Genomic DNA, 18,867 nt, shown 5'->3' with positions numbered 1-18,867 from the left:
CAGTAGGTGATGGGTGGGGGCTGATAAACATACGTTAACGTTTGGCCTGTCTTTGAAATAAAACGAATTATGGTTGTTTTCGTTTCAGGATAATTGCGTGAAAAGGAATTGTGTAGCAAATTTTACTGTTTTGTGAAAATTGTTTATGGATAAATTGTTGTGTAAAATATATAGAAGTGTTTGTGTTTAACCTTTACATTTATGTACCCTACATCACAACTTAATTGTACGTCCAAACAAAATAAAATTAAATTAAATAGTACTTGTTTTAAACGTTTATTTCATTCTTCACATGCAATATATATATATATATATATATATATATATATATATATATATATATATATATATATATATATATATATATATATATATATATATATTCGGATGACAGGCTAGATTCAATTCCCATTATACTATAATTGTTTCGATGTATTGACAATAATTGAATAACTTTACATATTGTTCATGAGTACTTAATAACTAAATAACTTGTATCACATGGTCTATCCAACGACCCTTTGAAGAAAGCTCTAGCATACGTTTTGTTTTCTTCATACGATTGTAAAAGGCGATGATTTGTATGATTAAATGCACTATAGGGATTGGTATTCGCTGTGTTCCAACAATTACTTATTATATTGCAAATTGACAGAACAAAAACGCATTTCCTTTTAATGGTGTTCAGTTGTGTTAATATAATGATCTGAGTTTTATCCGCACTGGGTCCGGAAGGATTCAATCAATCGTGTTTTTTTCGCACTTTATGTACTAACTTCTGAAAAGAACTTGACAAGCATGTACTTTTTAAACTTAAAAGTACCTTTGAAATTACAAATCGTCGATTTGTTTGTCGATTAAAATTCAGCAAACTTGAGAAATAAAAGACAGCGAGATTTTTTATCAATACCTTATTTGTGTACCAAGCAAGGATATTCAAAAAATCTAATACACTCAGCCATGTATTTTTAAGTTTATTTACATTCGTTTTAGAAGAAAATCACTGCATTGCTGGAGTCATCTAGATCAGACATGCATTCTTGAAATGCACATAATAAACATTGTACGAAATAAGACGCATACTGAATGTTTCTACTTGATTCTGTACGGATAAAAAATGGATGGTCAGTGTGAAACAATAAATGTGTTGACACAACTATTGTGCAAAATAATGTATTAATCTATATACGTACATTACATGTTAGTAATATGCAGAGAAAAGAGAGAAGGAGAGAGTTTCGATGCATGTTTTTACATAATAAATGAAACAGCGGTGAGATTTTTTTCCACAATTTTAGAAGTATACTTCAAAGTTGACAGTGAACGTTTTTTGTTAGAATAAGTCCAGGAATGCAGGCCAAAACAGCAAAACAAATCCATAGTTGGCAAGATTTTGGTAAGTTAAATGTTACTTATCGAATATTGTGAAATGCATACGCAAAGCTTTTATATGTGATTTCCATGAAATATCATCTTTAACCCACCAGATCCGACGCCATTATGAGTGCTTAGTATACTTGCATGGTCAAGTGGTTTGTCTACCCCGAGGTCCTTATAGGTTGCGCGGAGTCTGCATAGATAACGTAAGACCATAATACCATCAGTTGTCAGTTCAACATAATAAAATCTAACAAGTTCTAAGGGTTTCAAGTTTTTAATTACCGATGGATGTTTTCATAACCTAGCTAAAAAGAAATTCATGTTGATATGAATTCTCCACTCTTCTTCTTATTTCGGAAATTCCGATGGGAATATTGTACCGCTATATCTATAATTATGAGACAAGTTCTGATTCAAGCATGTTAGTTGTAAGAGAGATCATTGCACTTGGTAATTGATGACGGCTAAGATAAGCTAGCTATGACTATGTACAGGAAAAATGTTATTAAACTTTCTGACGCTATTCGAGAGAAACTCTAAATAAGAATTGCTAAACTTATCAAATACGCAATATTGAAGCATCCGAATGCGTTTTTATAAGATGAATAGCTAGTAAATGGACAAATTAAGAACATTGGCGTCTTTAATTATTAACATAATATTAAATCAAAAAGCCTTGCACTAAGTAGTAATTTCAGACTTGAGACAATAACTAACTGCAAACGGCAGTTATTATTGCTATCGCCAAAATGATTCTTGAGTTAAGTAAATCTTCTACTTCAAAAAATAAACTATTCATTTTTATTTTTTATTTCAGTTCATCAGTTCATCACGTTAATATAAACGTACTATGAAACCAAGTTTTCTTAGACGCTTAGAAATGTTTATGTAGCATTATTATGAATTTGTATCATTTAAAGCACCGAGAGAAAATGACACATCAGAGATGGGCATTTGGTTGGAAAAGTATTTATTGTTTAATAATTAAACACAAAATCAAAGTATGAATTCACTGAAAGTAAAATGCATTACTCATTGAAAACTTTGAGTGCTTACATGCGATGTCGCTAATGATATAGTTTTACTAAATCGGGAAAAATCATTAAACATGTATGTCCAATTTCCATGTTTCATTTCCATCACACTTAATCTATACAATTAATATTTCAATTTCTTTTTCTATTGGTATGAGGTTCACCTTGTTCATAGGTAATTGTAATTAGTTCACACCACACAATATTCTCTTTGTATACATGTAGGATATAATTGCTTAAGTTCGCAATTAACTATGATGTGCTCGAAGAAAAAGTATTATGCTGTTGTTTCGAAACTTTTTTTAAGACAGATGTTCATGTCCAATATATTTAAATAAATGCTCGTCTCAATATTTTATGAAAATACACCCTGATGCATGATGTCGTCTTTTTAATCAAATGTATCAGTTATGTTCTGAGATTAAATATTATAATATTAACAAATAGCTTAAATGTATAGGCATTGATAATCCGTAAGCCAGAATTGTCTAGCACGATACAGAATACAACTCATGATACGTTTAAGGTTCATGGGGGGGGGGGGATAAAATTCATTAAAACTTCGCTTTGGTTTTTCTTCATTCAATGTGGTACAATATGGCCAAACTATATATCATTTTAAAGCTTAAGACGGATAGAATAACATAAACACATTTTTTACATTCAATATTTGTGTGCTTTATTCATATTTTGGTTTAAAACCAATACATTTTTACACTAATTTACAAAATCTCAATCTAAAGTTAGGAAGGATATGCACTACCTTATGTTGAATAAATACAAAGCTATATACATATACAAGGTCAAGTTAGCAACATTTCACAGAAAATTATTGTCATAAAACAACAAATGAGTTTTTATTCAACTGCCTTTTTTGGATAAATTTCCTAAACAAAGTTCTAAAAATAACTTAAACGTAACTACTTTTAAAAAATCCAGGTATGGTGGATAATAAGTCACAATTCTATTTCAATCGCTTAACAATTTTGTTATTTACCTCTCAACCAAATTGAAAAATTTAAACCATCTCAAATTGAAATAGATTGCATACGACATCTAAAATTGTAAAGGAATATAAAGAAATTGGCAAACCGATTGATTTTATATTTCGATTCCTTCTACCCATTTTGAAAGCGTGGCAATCGCTGTGCTCCGTAGAAAAACGTGCAAAACAAATCGGTCGAAACCACGTGCAGTGGTTAGAAAACCGGGTATGTGTATACACATACCTGAGAAAACACATACTTATTTTGACAGTTAGGTGGCAACTAGTAAAACAACTATTAACATTAATCAGCAAGAGATCGCACTAAATAACAGAAATGACCACGTAGAGATATCATCACTTACCCTATTTCAAATATATTCCAGCTGAAAATTGTCCCCCACACGTCTTTTTTAGTTTATTTGTATTGTTTTTCTGGAGCCGGAGTGCATCTCACAGAATATCCATCCAACTTCCGTTGTTTTCACTTTCGTTATTAAAAACTCCGTTTAAAAGAATTTTTTCTACTTTTAGATTGTTAAAGCGATGTATTATTATATATTATCAATAGAATAGTATACCGTGATGAATTTTACGGAGTTACGTATCGATCTTTCTGTCAGTCTGTAAGCGTACTATTTTATGCGCAATAATATAGTACATGTGATTCGACAACGATTGTAAGCATTGGTGAAATGCTTCTTACATAGTTATTCTTTTGAGTGTTTATGAGGTCTGATCGTGCAGTTTGCAAACATCAACGGAAAGAATCCAATGCATTTGTCATCGTCAACCGTTGGGAATGTCAATTAGGCGATGAGTGAGTTTTTAGCATGTTTCTTTCTATTTTATTAATTTAAAAATGGCTGCCCCCATGGTGATGAAATGACATGTGTTCGAGTTTTGATATTTCTAGATATGTAAACTTTTTTTACTATTTAAGCTTAACTTGCCCTCGTCAATGTCGATATGAATCACTAGTTATATAATTTTCCGCCGAAATACGTGGAATAAACATGATTCAGATTTTTGAAAATAATGTATATTTTATTGTTAAAATCGCTTTGTATTTTGATTGATTTTGTGGATGTTTTGATACGTTGATGTACAAAATTGGTAGCAGTTTGAAGGAAAAACATCCTTAAAAGCATATATGTATACATTTTCAATGTGGCACTCTTCCTTTGGTCAAATTTGAGTTCAATGCTAGGGGTCCCACATTTTTCAAAATGACGCCTCTACATGAATCTTAACAAGCAAAATGTGTTTATAATTCGTAGCCAGGCAAAAAAGAATGTTTCTGTCAAATAGCCTTAATGCTCGATTTTCCGTCTACCTGATGGCCCGATATTCCGATGGCCCGATATTCCGTAAACATCATCTTCCGATGGCTCGATATTCCGTATACATGATTTCCGATGACCCGATATTCCATTTGCCCGAGGTTCCGTATACCTTATTATTTAATTTCCCGATATTCCGAAGGCGCGATATTCCGTATACCTGATATTCCGTTGACCCGATATTCCTATAGCCATTATTCCATATACCTGATATTTCGATGGCCCGATCTTCCGTATACCTGATATTTCGATATCCCGCTATTCCGTATACCTGATATTCCCATGGCCCGATACCCCGTATACATCATATTCCGACGGCTCGATATTCCGTTTAACTGATATTCCGATTGGCTGATATTCCAATTGCAATAATTCCGTATACTTCATATTCCGATAGCACGATATTTCGATGGCCCGATATTCCAAAGGATCGATATTACATATTACTGATATTCCGATAAACAGAAATTCCGATGGCCCGATATTCCGTATACCTGATATTCCGATGGCCCGATATTTCGATTGCTGATATTTCGTATACCTTATATTCTAATTGCCCGATATACAAAAGACTCGAAGGTATAAAGATCAGATATAGTCTGTATTTCTGCAAAAGAGACCACAACCAATGGGTATATGGTTAAAATAGCTTCAGAAATACATTTTTATTGAAACCATAAGGTACGGGAGTTGTAGAGAGGCCAAATCATGGCCCGCAGGAGTAAATAATTGTCAACTCCGGATTACAATCAAAGCGCTGTATGCGCTGAAGGCCTGGGGCTAGATTTAGTGTGCCGTAAAATGCATTTTATCTCTGACCTTTCAAATTGTTGATTTAACCTACTTTAACAATGAATGTAAAGGTATGTCTGGTTTTTACCTGCGAGAGATCTTAATTAAAGAATAATAATTTTCAAATCCTATAATCATGGCCAATATATCACAGAGATTTATTATTAAATTTCCAAACTTCATTTATGCTATTATTGTTTCTAACATTCAAATATTTTCTTTATAGAACCCTTATTATTATGATATAAGATGTATCATTAATTACAAAAGTTATTTTATTTATAAATAGTAATGTAAATAAACTTTTAACATTCTGTTACATTATTAAAACATATATTTTATTTCTGAAATGCATACATGATTATGTCATAATATTAACATATCTCTTGATAATCTCTGACATACAATTATGATAATTGAATTTACTTATAAATTCCTATCACATTATTAATATTATATGTAACTAAATTTCTTTAAGATGTTATATGGATAATGAATTTATTTCTCTTCACTGATGTAATTAAATTTGTAATATTTTACTTAACATTATATACTGTTACGTTACAAGTGGTGGTGGTGGTGGTGGTGGTGGTGGTGGTGGTGGTGGTGGTGGTGATGGTGGTGGTGGTGGTGGTGGTGGTGGTGGAGGTGGTGGTTGTGGTGGTGGTGGTGGTGGTGGCGGCGGCGGCGGCGGCGGCGGAGGCGGTGGCGGTGGCGGTGGCGGTGGTGGTGGTGGTGGTGGTGGTGGTGGTGGTGGTGGTAGTGGTGGTGGTAGTAGTGGTAGTAGTAGTAGTAGTTTTAGTAGTAGTAGTAGTAGTAGTAGTAGTAGAAGTAGTAGTAGTAGTAGTAGTAGTAGTAGTAGAAGAAGTAGAAGTTACTGTAATGGAAGTGTTAGTAGAAATAGTTGTAATAGTAGTAGTAGCTGACGCAGTAGTGAAATGATAATTCCGTTGTTATCATTAAAACCACATTCTACATACATTTCACATTTTAGACTTTCATCCATTCTGTTTACGCCTCCCTTCTGCCCAACACTACTTATCGTGTATTCAGTACATGTATGTCTTATGATTACGTGTTCTTAGAAGAATATAACGGCGAGGCTTGCCGAGCTGTTATTTAGTTCGTACCGAGCATGATATATTACAAAAAGATCAGGCAGTAACCTGTTTTTATGTTTATCACACCTCTACGCCCCCGATTTTAAAGAAATGATGAAAACATCGCTAAAAAGCTGCAGTTTTAGCGAATAAAAAATTGAATTTTATCGTTTGACGTATAAATAATGACGTCATGAGCACGCGCGCTTAATATTTGTAAAAACAGTTTGTTGCTGTTTGTGTTGCATTTTGTGTTTAAAATATAGTACATCTTGTATTAAATTGTTTGTTTTGTTTTGTTGAATCTGATTCGATTTTAATAAAAATGATTACTTTATAGTTGATTCCGAATAATATTACTATCCTACCCACATGACTGATATAAGAACTTCCTGTTGACATGATATAAAAATATATCAGGAAACGTTATATCAGGCAGATGTCCATTCGGTGGTATTATAAAAGAGTGTTCATTAGCATGCGATACACACGAAAACGTATATTTGAAATAATATTACCCTGAAAAAAAATTTGAATAAACGTAATACTTATGAACAAATCATCATCATCAATATCATCATTTAAACAACTTAATATAAGACTATCATATATATCACTTAAATGGTTGTAAGCATCTTCATACCGAAGCAATTTTCACCTAGGTTTAAAATTGCATTTTAGCAAAAATTACAATCTAAAATAGCACACACCATGGTAGCTATATTTCCTAACATACCAAAGCCATAACATATATTCTAGGAAAGTTTCGCGACGATTGGGCAAACATTGCGACTTTTAGAGTGTTAATGTTTAATATGGTTTAAATAAAGCAGCACAATGAAAACTTTCCCGCCCCCTGGCTGCCATGTTTTTTCTACTGCCCAGAACCATTTTTCAAATGGGCATAAAATAGCTATAAATAAATCGTCTGAGCAAGTTTCATTATGTGTGAATAAATATTTTAACTCCTACGGAGTTAAAAAGCTTTTACTATATCAATATTAAGGAAACTGCCCCGCCCTTAGGAGGCCATGTTTGTCAATGAACCGGAATCATTTTCAAACTCACCATAGATATCATTTCAATAATTAGTTCACTATGTTTAATAAAACTTGGACTAAAATGTGACCTCTTCAGTGTTAACAAGGTGTGGACATAAGGTCTACTGCGTATTACTATTAATGTCATAAAATAGAATGCATTCTGGAAATTACAGACACAGCAACGCAATGTCCAAATATGCATGTATTTAATTCATACAGTACTATAAACTTTCAGTGCATCGATTTACTTTTTAGTTTTCATTTTGATATGTTCCATTATATTTAAAATAAAGTTACATATTGTTCATCTTTGCGGAAAGCCAAGTTCATAAGTACGTCTGCGGCTAGCCGTATACAGTATTCTAAATGTTTATATTAAAAACAACAAAAACTATTTTTTGTTTGGTTTTAATGCCTAAATGTGCATTAAATCTATGTATTAATTTGACTGAGAGATTTGAAGAAAATTGGACAAACAAATTGTCATCAGGAGTGTTCACATGCTTTGTATTAAAATGGAATAGTGACTTAGATTGACGCGGTTTTATATTCTTTTCTAGTAATACCAGAACAAATGTTCTGACTAATTTTCATGCAGATTTGGAGTGCCAGGAATGAAGATTTCATGGCGAATTGACAATAAATATGACCAGAATAGAAAGTATTTCATATGTTTAGCTCACCTGAGCACAAAGTGTTTACGTTGAGTTAATGTGATCATTCTATGTAAGGCGCCCGTCGTTTTGCGTTGTCCGTAGTGCTTACGGTGAGTAAACGTGATCACGCGATGTCCGGCGTCCGTCGTCGTGTGTCGTTCTCAAAACGTCGTTTACCTTGTATTGCGTTTAACTGAGCCCAACGAAAAAACACACACACAGTCGTCAAATATATTATAAGTACTAATGATCCAAACCACATCCATGAAGGTCAGACCTCAACAATACGCATAATAAAGCAGTATCGAATCGAGGTAAGACCTCAACAATACGCATAATAAAGCAGTACCGAATCGATGTGAGACCTCAACAATACGCATTATAAAGCAGTATCGAATCGAGGTGAGACCTCAACAATACGCATAATAAAGCAGTATCGAATCGAGGTGAGACCTCAACAATACGCATAATAAAACAGTATCGAATCGAGGTGAGACCTCAACAATACGCATAATAAAGCAGCATCGAATCGAGGTGAGACCTCAACAATACGCATAATAAAGCAGTATCGAATCGAGGTGAGACGTCAACAATACGCATAATAAAGCAGTATCGATTCGAGGTGAGACGTCAACAATACGCATAATAAAGCAGTATCGATTCGAGGTGAGACCTCAACAATACGCATAATAAAGCAATTTCATATCGAGGTGAGACCTCAACAAAACGCATTATAAAGCAGTATCGAGTCGAGGTGAGACCTAAACAATACGCATAATAAAGCAGTATCGAATCGAGGTGAGACCTCAACAATACGCATAATAAAGCAGTATCGAATCGAGGTGATTCAGACCTCAACAATACGCATAATAAAGCAGTATCGAATCGAGGTGTTTCAGGCCTCAACAATACGCATAATAAAGCAGTATCGAATCGAGGTGAGACCTCAACAATACGCATAATAAAGCAGTATCGAATCGAGGTGAGACCTCAACAATACGCATAATAAAGCAGTATCGAATCGAGGTGATTCAGACCTCAACAATACGCATAATAAAGCAGTATCGAATCGAGGTGATTTGTTTTATCGATACTCTTGCCAAGAGTGACTGACGGATAGAGTCCCTAATTAACGCCCGGTTGGTCATTGTCGGCTCGGGTACTATTTAAATGTACCCGGGTACTCTTAAGTATACTTAAATTTACCCCGGGTACTTAAAATATACTGAAACGTACCCGGGAATTCTAACGCTAAATTTGTCGTGGTCGGCTTTTTTTTCTTCAAATTAATTATGTTCGTATTTATGTCAATATTCTGTAAAAATGGCCTCTATATTATCGAAAATCCTGCTCAAAATGAATTTTGAGGAAGTTTCTTTTTTCAAAGAGAACTTTGTTTTGTATTCCGTAGCGCGTTTTACGACATCGGATTTTAGGCGGGAATAAAACTCGGATTCTGTCAAAGTTTGCCGGGTACGTGTTAGTATTTTTTCCGTACCCGGGCTCGTTTAAGTATACTTAAGAGTACCCGGGGTACATGTGAGTAGTACCAGAGACGACAATGACCAAAAGAGCCTAATTTACGGGATCTGTTTTTAAATTGGCTAAAAACACTTTTGAAAAACAAATGTCAAACTTTCACAAAAGTATACAGTTGATTCAAAGACGCGCTTTTCCACATGGCGTAGAAAAATATTACACATTATCGTTTGAATTAATCGTTAATCTGAGTGGACGACATTATCGAGCGTGTGTTATGCTTTTCGTCTATAATTTTGACAAGAGTGGTATATAAAGGTTGCAAATAGACCTCCAGTTTTATTTATGTGTGTGTGTTTTTTTTTACCTCGTGCTATAATAGGAATTTTGTCCTGCCGGTAAAGCTGACGTATCAAAGTTTCTATATCAGCTTTAATGCCATGATTATTGAATATTTAATTCACGTGGTGTACAATTGAAATTACGTTCACTAGAGATCGCGTTATGCTAAGAATGAACAAACAATATTACACTGCCCCTGAAGTCTGCCCTTTTTGAATTTTTAACTAAGTGTGGTTATATTTCATAAAGTGACATTGTGTGTGCAATCAGGGACGACACTTTCCTCAGGATTTAACAGGCTAATATGGGACGACTTTTTACTCATAGACTCTGTGTAATCAAAGTACTTCATATTTCACCTTATTCCTGATTTCACATCTGTTTTTACTGTTTGTTCAACTGTTTACATCTGTCTTACAACATAATTTGTCTCGATGCGATTGATTATTCAGGGACCACACTTTCCGTGTAATGATAGTTTTCGTTTCAGGAAAGTCTCTTCGTAGCAAAAAAATAAGTTAAGAAGGTAAGTGTTGTCCTGATAAGTCTGTGCGGACTGCACACTTTACGCACATGCATTAAACCCCTTTTCCACAGAGCACGGCTCATATGTATTCCATCAAATCGCAATGACCTCACAAAGCTGTTAGCTTAAATTGGTATGACGTTTGACGTATTTCATGATCATGGTGTACCTCTAATGTCACAATTACACATAAAATAAACTAAGAATGAAAACAATGCCTTACATTTTATATCAAATGAAATGAATATTGGTGCTTAAATTAAATAAGTGGTGCTTTTCTTCTTCATATACACGCAATAAAAGCGAAAACTGCATTTCCTTTCGGCGGTTATTAATTCAGCCGAAATAATTTGGAGTTTTCAGGTGGAAAGTAACTATCTCTTGGTTTGTCGAACGTAAACTAGAACGAACATCGCCGCGTTTGTTCGAACGAGTAAATCATTTTATCAAAATGGACAGATTAGAGTATTCTGACAGTGGCAAACATACTAAAGGTTTAAAGAAGTGTTTGATAATAAACAAGCAATAGAGACAACGACATGCGTAGTGTGTTCTAACATGTAATTTATTTTACTCGAAAACTTGTGTGTCACTTTCAGCCATACAAAATTGCTTTATTTAACATTAATGACATCAGTCCACGCACTCAGGCTTCTTAGTGCATGAAAACAAACGTCTCAGCCAGTTGCCCATCCTGGCCGCCACACTTGGCTTCTTGCTGACCTTCGCCGTTTACACAGATTTGTCTCCCGTGGCAAGTATCAGGCCAAATAAGGCGTACTCGTTTACATCGGAAACTTGCAACATGATCAGCATATACTATTATATAATTCCACTATGATATATGCGATTTAAGTAAAAATTATTACTTAAAGCTAATTCATAAATCATGTATTTTCTCATTAACAGTTTTTAAAACAATAAGATTCCCAAGGCGCGTTGTAAAATACATACTTGATTTGTTCATTGGTATGTTAATGGGCGCATAACTGTGGTATAAGTTGATCACTGCATGGTAAAGTTTTGTTTAAACATCTCCACTGCATGGTGATGAACTGTTAAAAGATACCAATCAATCACTTGAGAAGTATAGATTAGTTCTCTATTCAAACATTTTGTGGAGACTGACCGACAAACCGACCTTACGAAAGATTGATTCCAATGACTCTCCTTAAAAGTCGTTTGTAAAGGGAGAAAAATTGTTACAACTCTATATTCTTTCTAATCAAATACCGTTCGATGACTTTTTACTCGATTTAATCTATATGGCAGTATATGTATATTTCTTAAATGATGTATGCAAACAAAATCGGGCGGAATATTTACGAAGAGTTTATGAATATAATTTACATAAAAATGAAAATTCGAGGGCTACAATGCTTGCTTCTAAGAAAGATTATAAGTATTTGTGTAGACAAACAAAATCAAGGTATAAACGTGCACAAGGCAGACAACTGAATGACTAAAGTCGTAAAGCGCCATGCGAATTTAGGAAATTATTTAATCAGAAATCACCATGTACAAACGCGGAAAATGTCTCGCTTCATGAAGTTTACGAATACTTTAGCACTTTATCATCTGACACTGATGTAAATGTTAACAGTAATGAATATGACGAATTCGTACAAGTATTCGATCGTATTGAAAATAAGACCAGCTCCTTTCAGGAACTTGATAAACCTTTTTCATTAGAAGAAATTAAAAAAGGGATCAAGCGTCTTCATTATAATAAAACGGCCTCACATGACCATATTATTTAGGAATATTTCAAAGAAACAATCGATTTTATAACCAGGCCTTTAGAAATATTATTTAACTACATTTTAGATACTAAAAAACATATTCCAAAAAAGTTGGTCGTCCGGAGTGATTCTACTAATTTATAAACGCGAAGATGCTTCCGACCCTAACAATTACAGGGGCATCACGCTGATAAGCTAAGCTGCTTTGCTAAACATTTTACGGGAATAATAAATGGACGTTTAAAATCTTGGGCAGAATCATATGATATCATAACGGATGCACAATTTGGTTTTGAACCGAATTGTAGCACAGCAGACGCAATTTTATCCTCAATGCTTTAATCGAGAAACAGCTACAGAATAAAAATCAACTCTTCTGTTATTACATCGATTACCGGTAAGCATACGACGTCATAAATAGGGGGCAGCTCTGGTATAAAATGATTCGATCAGGAGTTGATGGCAAGTTAATACCTATTATTCGTTCGATGTACAATGAGGTGAAACTACAAGTTAAACACATGAGTTCCTTTTTTTCTGACTTATTTAGTAGCAACGTTGGCCTTTTGCAAGGAGAAATAACATCGCCGATCATGTTCTCACTTTTGGTAAATGATATAGAATTCAGTCTTCAAAACGGATTAAACGCTGGTATAACATTTGATCAATTATCGGTTTATCTACTCCTATTTGCGGAAGATGCAGTTATTGTCTCCGAAACCAAAGAATGCTTTTAGGAATCATAAGTCAACCTAGAAATATATTGTAATAAGTGGAACTTAACTGTCAATATTGATAAAACAATGATAATGGTTTTTCGAAAGGGTGGTGTCTTGAACAAAAAATTATAAATGGACATTCAAAGGCAATGAAATTGAAATAGTCAGTTAACTTTAACTATTTAGGTATCTTCCTATCTAGTGGCGGATCATACATACCAGCCGCAAACACCTTGTATGGTAAAGCGACAAGAGCAATGAATAGATTGTTCTCTAAAACAAAAGAGATGGAAGTCCCAATAAATATCATGTTCAAGTTATTAGATTCATAGTTTGTGTCAATTTTGAATTATAATTGTGAAGTATGGGGGTTTATAACTGCCAATAATATTGAACGTGTTCACAGGAAATTTTGTAAAAAATTATTAAATGTAAAAATGTCAACTAATTCATTGTCATTGTATGCGGAAGTTGGTCGTTTCCCTTTAATCATTGGTCATCAAAAGCTCGCGATATACTTAACCACTCAGGATTTGGAGATGTATGGTTATTCCTTGAATCTATTAATATCGACAAATTCATCCCTTTATTAAAAATAGGATTGCGAGAATGGAGGACTAACATTGATTCTTCAACATCGTTAAATATGTATAAAGAATTAAAACCAACATTCGAAAAGTCACCTTATTTAGATATAATTGAAAACAAAAAACATAAAAGGATTATTGCAAAATTCGTCTCTCATCCCATAACTTGTTAATTGAAACAGGCAGACATCATAATATTGACCGGAACGAAAGAATATGCCCCATGTGTAACTGTAACGATATCGAAGATGAGTACCATTTCATACTAATATGTCCGCAATACCTAGAAGAAACAATCAAATATATTCCAAAATTCTATTACAAGCGACCTAGTATGTTCAAATTTATTAAATATTAAATAGAAGTAAGAAAACGACACTTAGAAAATTAGCCATCTATTGTATAACATGTTTCAAAAAAAGAGATAACAATTTGTTTATTATCACATGATATGTTAAGAAGAACTATAACTTATACTAACAATTGAGTGTACTATTTTTGTTACATGTTGTTTGTTAACCATGGATGTATCAAATGTATTGATACCTATATATGTATTCCATGTCACATTATAACTTGTAATTTAGAACACTCTCACTCTCCAGTGATAAGTGATTTATTAATTGATGTATGTAAGTTGAACATTGGAATTTATTTTATTCAGCACGCATGTCTGTAAAGTTATCATGCAATTGTATATGACAATAAGCTTGTTGTGCTTAAGTCAAAATAAATATTCTGTTCTGTATTTCTTAAAATATAATTTCATCGAAGAGCCGTGAATTAATTTAACTCAACATTACACAGGAGATAGCCATCATACACGGATTTCAAAATCGCAATTGTTTCAGCATGTAATTCCTCCAAGCATTTTTATTAGCTATCTTAATAATAATTGTGCCTGCAATTCAACCAGAACCTACCTTTTCAATGATATTCCCGCAGCTTGTTCCTTTCTGGTCGACCGCTGCAGACGATTGGTCCACAACTGAGGCGATTGGTTCGAGAGAATTTATGGTATTCTCTTTGTCGTTGTCGACGAGATATCCGGTCAGACCAGAACCGTTTTCCAATACTCGAGTGTTTCCAGTTCCGGGCCCGGAGCAGATGTACTCTCAAATGGAGCTCTTATAAGATCTTCAATGGTGACATGCGGATAGTCTCCTAGCAACAGGGCTTCAAAGCTGAGAGTTGGTTTCTCGTTACTTGTGATGACCGGCGACGGCGATTGTGGCGTTATGTGGCCGATGCTATGTCTGGTTATGTCGTCAAACACTGGGTAGATTTTTAACCCAGTATAAGGCAACAGGTGGTCAAATTTTGTACGCGCTGTATATTCTTTACCTGTAAACATATAAACACACTTTAACAGACTTCAGAAAAATCAAGTTTTATTTTAACTGTCAATGATTATAATAAAAATAACAAATACTTTCATTTAAAACGACTGTAAGTATATATTCTGTGAAAAATCTAAACAATAACTATAACTGCTAACATGCAAGATGAAAATAATGATACCTGTTCTCAAATACTGCTCCAATTCCGATCTGCACAAAGTGTAGTAATTATTCAAACCAAAACCGGCAACATAACCATCAAAACTTATTCCTCGATTTCTCTCTATTTTTATCTCGCTATATACTTTTTCTCTCGCCTCCTGAGCATATTTTGCTTGCAGATCCCTAAACTGTTCGATTCTGATACTCGGCTCAAACAAATCTTCCATATCTTGTGTTTTTCGTCTTCCTTGTTCAATTCTGCGTTTCGACTGATCGGCGTTTCCTTGACGTTAACGTCATTAAACTGCGCTTTCTTTTAACGTCATTACTGTATATGACGCCATGACGTCATAGTAACATAAGCGAAACATCTACCATTGTAGTTGGACAATGTGTTTAATGCTTTTTTTTATCATTACAACAAGACAGTTTTTTATCAGTGTCGAAATAAAGTTAGGTGCTTAAACATTTGTTATGGCAATTATTTATAATTATTACATATTTAACAATAAGAAATGGAAAAACTTATCACTGATTTTAATTTAAAACAACACGTGTCTTTTCCAACTAGGGTTACTGAACGTTCATCATCAATATAAGACCATTTGTATTCAAAATATAACAACATTTCTGAGGTAATCATACCAAAAATAGGCATAAGTGACCATTACCCAGTAGTTTTTACATTAAGCGTCAAAGGTAAAATTGTTAAAACATATGATCATAAAATTATTAAGTACAGATGTTTTAACAGATTTAATGAAATTAATTTTCAAAATGACTTAGCAAATGCTAATTTTATATGGAGGGTACTTATGAGGCATTTGAAGTATTTTATAACATATTAAATTCAGTCCTTAATAAGAATGTCCCTATCAAATGTAAAAAAGTGAAAAGATTACAACAACCTGGTTGGTACAACGAAAACGTAAAACAAGCCAGGTCTTTAAGGGATAAATATAAACGTGAATCTTATTGGCCACAATATAAGTTGTGGCGTAATAAATGTAACAGTGCAATCAAAATGGCTAAACAAGAATATTTTTCGAATGCGGTACAAAACAAGTGCAAAATCGCTCTAGAAACTATTAAATTAGCATCAAATAAACACACAGAATCCTCTATTTTGCCAAATGTAATAATGAAGGATGATCAGATAATATCTGGTAAAACAAATGTAGCTAATGCACTTAATGACCACTTTGTTGACATCTCGAAACTTATTAAAAAGACTGAATTTGCTGAACACGATTTCCACTAACTGAAAACATATCTAGATGCTAAGCTAGAATCTAAGCATTTCTCTGTTCAGTTTATTACTACATCAGAAGTTAGTACTTTAATTAATCAACTTCATTCAAACAAATCTGCTGGGGCTGATGGTATAGGGCACAGCATTATTAAACTTTGCAAAGAATTCATTATACAACCAATCACTGCTCTTATAAATAACTGTATATCACATGGAACCTTTCCCGACATGCTTAAAATTGCAAACGTAATACCTTTATACAAGGGTGGATCGGTAGAAGATCCCAATAATTATAGACCAATATCACTTTTACCTACTATATCTAAAATATTTGAAATGCATATAGCTAAACAATTGCATATATATCTAGAATCTACAGGTCTATTAAACAAAACTCAGTCGGGTTTTCGCAAATATCATTCTTGTCAAACAGCATTGATTAATATAGTTGATTCATGGCTTAAACAAATTGATAATGGAAACCTGGTAGGTACAATTTTCTTGGATTTTAAAAAAGCATTTGATCTTGTGGACCATAGGGTTCTTTTATACATATTAAAACTTTATCATTTTAATGATAGGTCATGCGACCTAATTTCTTCATATCTCCGCAATCGATTTCAGTATATCAAAGCAGAAAACACTACCTCTACTTGTAAAAGCATCATTGCTGGTGTTCCCCAAGGATCTATTTTAGGACCTCTTCTATTTCTTATTTACGTTAATGATCTTTCGCTAGATCTTACATGTGATTCTGCAATGTATGCTGATGATACAACATTGCACACTGTGGGAACAAATATTCAAACACTTCAAAATAAGCTACAAACAAATCTTTCAATTGTAAATGATTGGTGCCAAACTAATAACATGATTATTAATTCACTAAAAACTACTTGTATGGTATTAGGGTCGAAACGGAAAGCTCAAAGCTTAACAAATCTTAAACTTAAAATTTTAGATACGGTGATCAAAACAGTAAATTGTCAAAAACTTCTTGGCCTTTATATTAACAATACTCTATCTTGGATACTACACATTAACAGCGTTTGTTCAAAAATGTCATCACGAATGTTTCTTTTGCAAAAAAATAAAACCATATTTAACCCTTGAAATGCGTAAGCTCTTCTATGATGGTTATATCTCACCTATATCCGACTACGCATGCGTTACCTGGAGTTCAGCGGCCAAAACGGAAATTAATAGAATAGTCAAAATACAAAACGTTGTGGTGCACATATTTTAAATAAAAAGTACAACACTAATTCAAAAACATTGTTTAAAGATCTAAAATGGTTGACTTTCGAACAGCGTAATCACTATTTCACGTCAGTTATTGTATTTAAAGTATTTCACAATCAAACCCCAACATACATACGTGACCTTTTGACACCTTCACAAAATAATCACTATAACTTGCGATCTTGCGAAAAGGGGGATTTAAAGCTAGTGCGAATACCCAAAACAAACTATTTCAAACAATCGTTTGAATTTCCTAGCAAAAAAATTTTGGAAATCGTTACCCCAATCTATACGTCAAACAAACAATTTAATTACATTTAAGAAAAAATTAAAATCTTATCTTTCTTCCACACTTTATGAAATAAACTGAACATGCTTCATGTTGTTTAAGTAAATAACATTAGTTTAATGTTTGAATACTGTTCTTGCATAAATGGTTATTGTAGTTTTATGTCTGTCATTTGTTTTTAATCATAATATATATCATTAATTAATTATAATATATATGATTCTTTATGTTTTGTTCTTATTGCTCAAGATGAAATATGATGTATTTGTTGTAAATTGTATATTGTTAGAAGACCTTGTTGAAAATAAGAAATGTATTATATAAATTGCATATTATGTAATTTCATCTGATGTATTTCTTAACAAATCTATCTTCTTTAAATAAAGATTTTATTATTATTAGTATTATTATTATTATTATTATTATTATTAGTAGTAGTAGTAGTAGTAGTAGTAGTAGTAGTAGTAGTATTATCCAATGATCAGTTTCATCATTCTATTTTGTCCCGAAATTCGATGTGGTTTTTTTATAAAAAATTATTATACATAGAACTTGAATAGAATCCTTTAAATTCTTTAGATCCTTTTTACAAAGTATGTTCATAAAGAAAGATTTTATATACACAATTGTAATACAAGGATATCTGAATGCACGTTTACACGTGGTTGTCTTTAAATTCCGTGGCGACATTCCTTGTGTTGATGAATTAAGTTTAATGTTCAATGTATTGACGTTCTCGTTGTTTTGCTTTAGTCTGGCCTTTATTTTAATTATGTTCAATTAGATCTAAATATCATCGCAATTAGTTGTTTGAAATTATTTGAGCCTCGGTCTGAGAAAACCGGACTTAATGT

The 18,867-nt window shown here is 33.2% G+C and overlaps 1 protein-coding gene across 5 annotated transcripts in view; it reads right to left on the bottom strand.

The window, feature by feature from the left end:
- The window catches only part of LOC127843650 (uncharacterized), a 123,482-nt gene extending 107,979 nt beyond the window's left edge, over nucleotides 1-15,503 (bottom strand). For all 5 annotated transcript variants that reach the window (XR_008032263.1, XR_008032264.1, XR_008032265.1 and 2 more), the window contains exons 1-2: nucleotides 15,250-15,503; nucleotides 14,652-15,072 (exon numbers count right to left, since the gene is read on the bottom strand). The gene's annotated coding sequence lies outside the window, so the exon portion shown is untranslated. The remainder of the gene's footprint in view (nucleotides 1-14,651; nucleotides 15,073-15,249) is intronic.
- Nucleotides 15,504-18,867: the final 3,364 nt, after the last annotated feature.

The sequence above is a fragment of the Dreissena polymorpha genome, chromosome 9 (genome assembly GCF_020536995.1).
Source record: "Dreissena polymorpha isolate Duluth1 chromosome 9, UMN_Dpol_1.0, whole genome shotgun sequence".
In the NCBI taxonomy this organism is placed as follows: domain Eukaryota; kingdom Metazoa; phylum Mollusca; class Bivalvia; order Myida; family Dreissenidae; genus Dreissena; species Dreissena polymorpha.
Note: the sequence above shows the minus strand (reverse complement) of the source record. Positions and strands in the feature narration are given on the sequence as shown.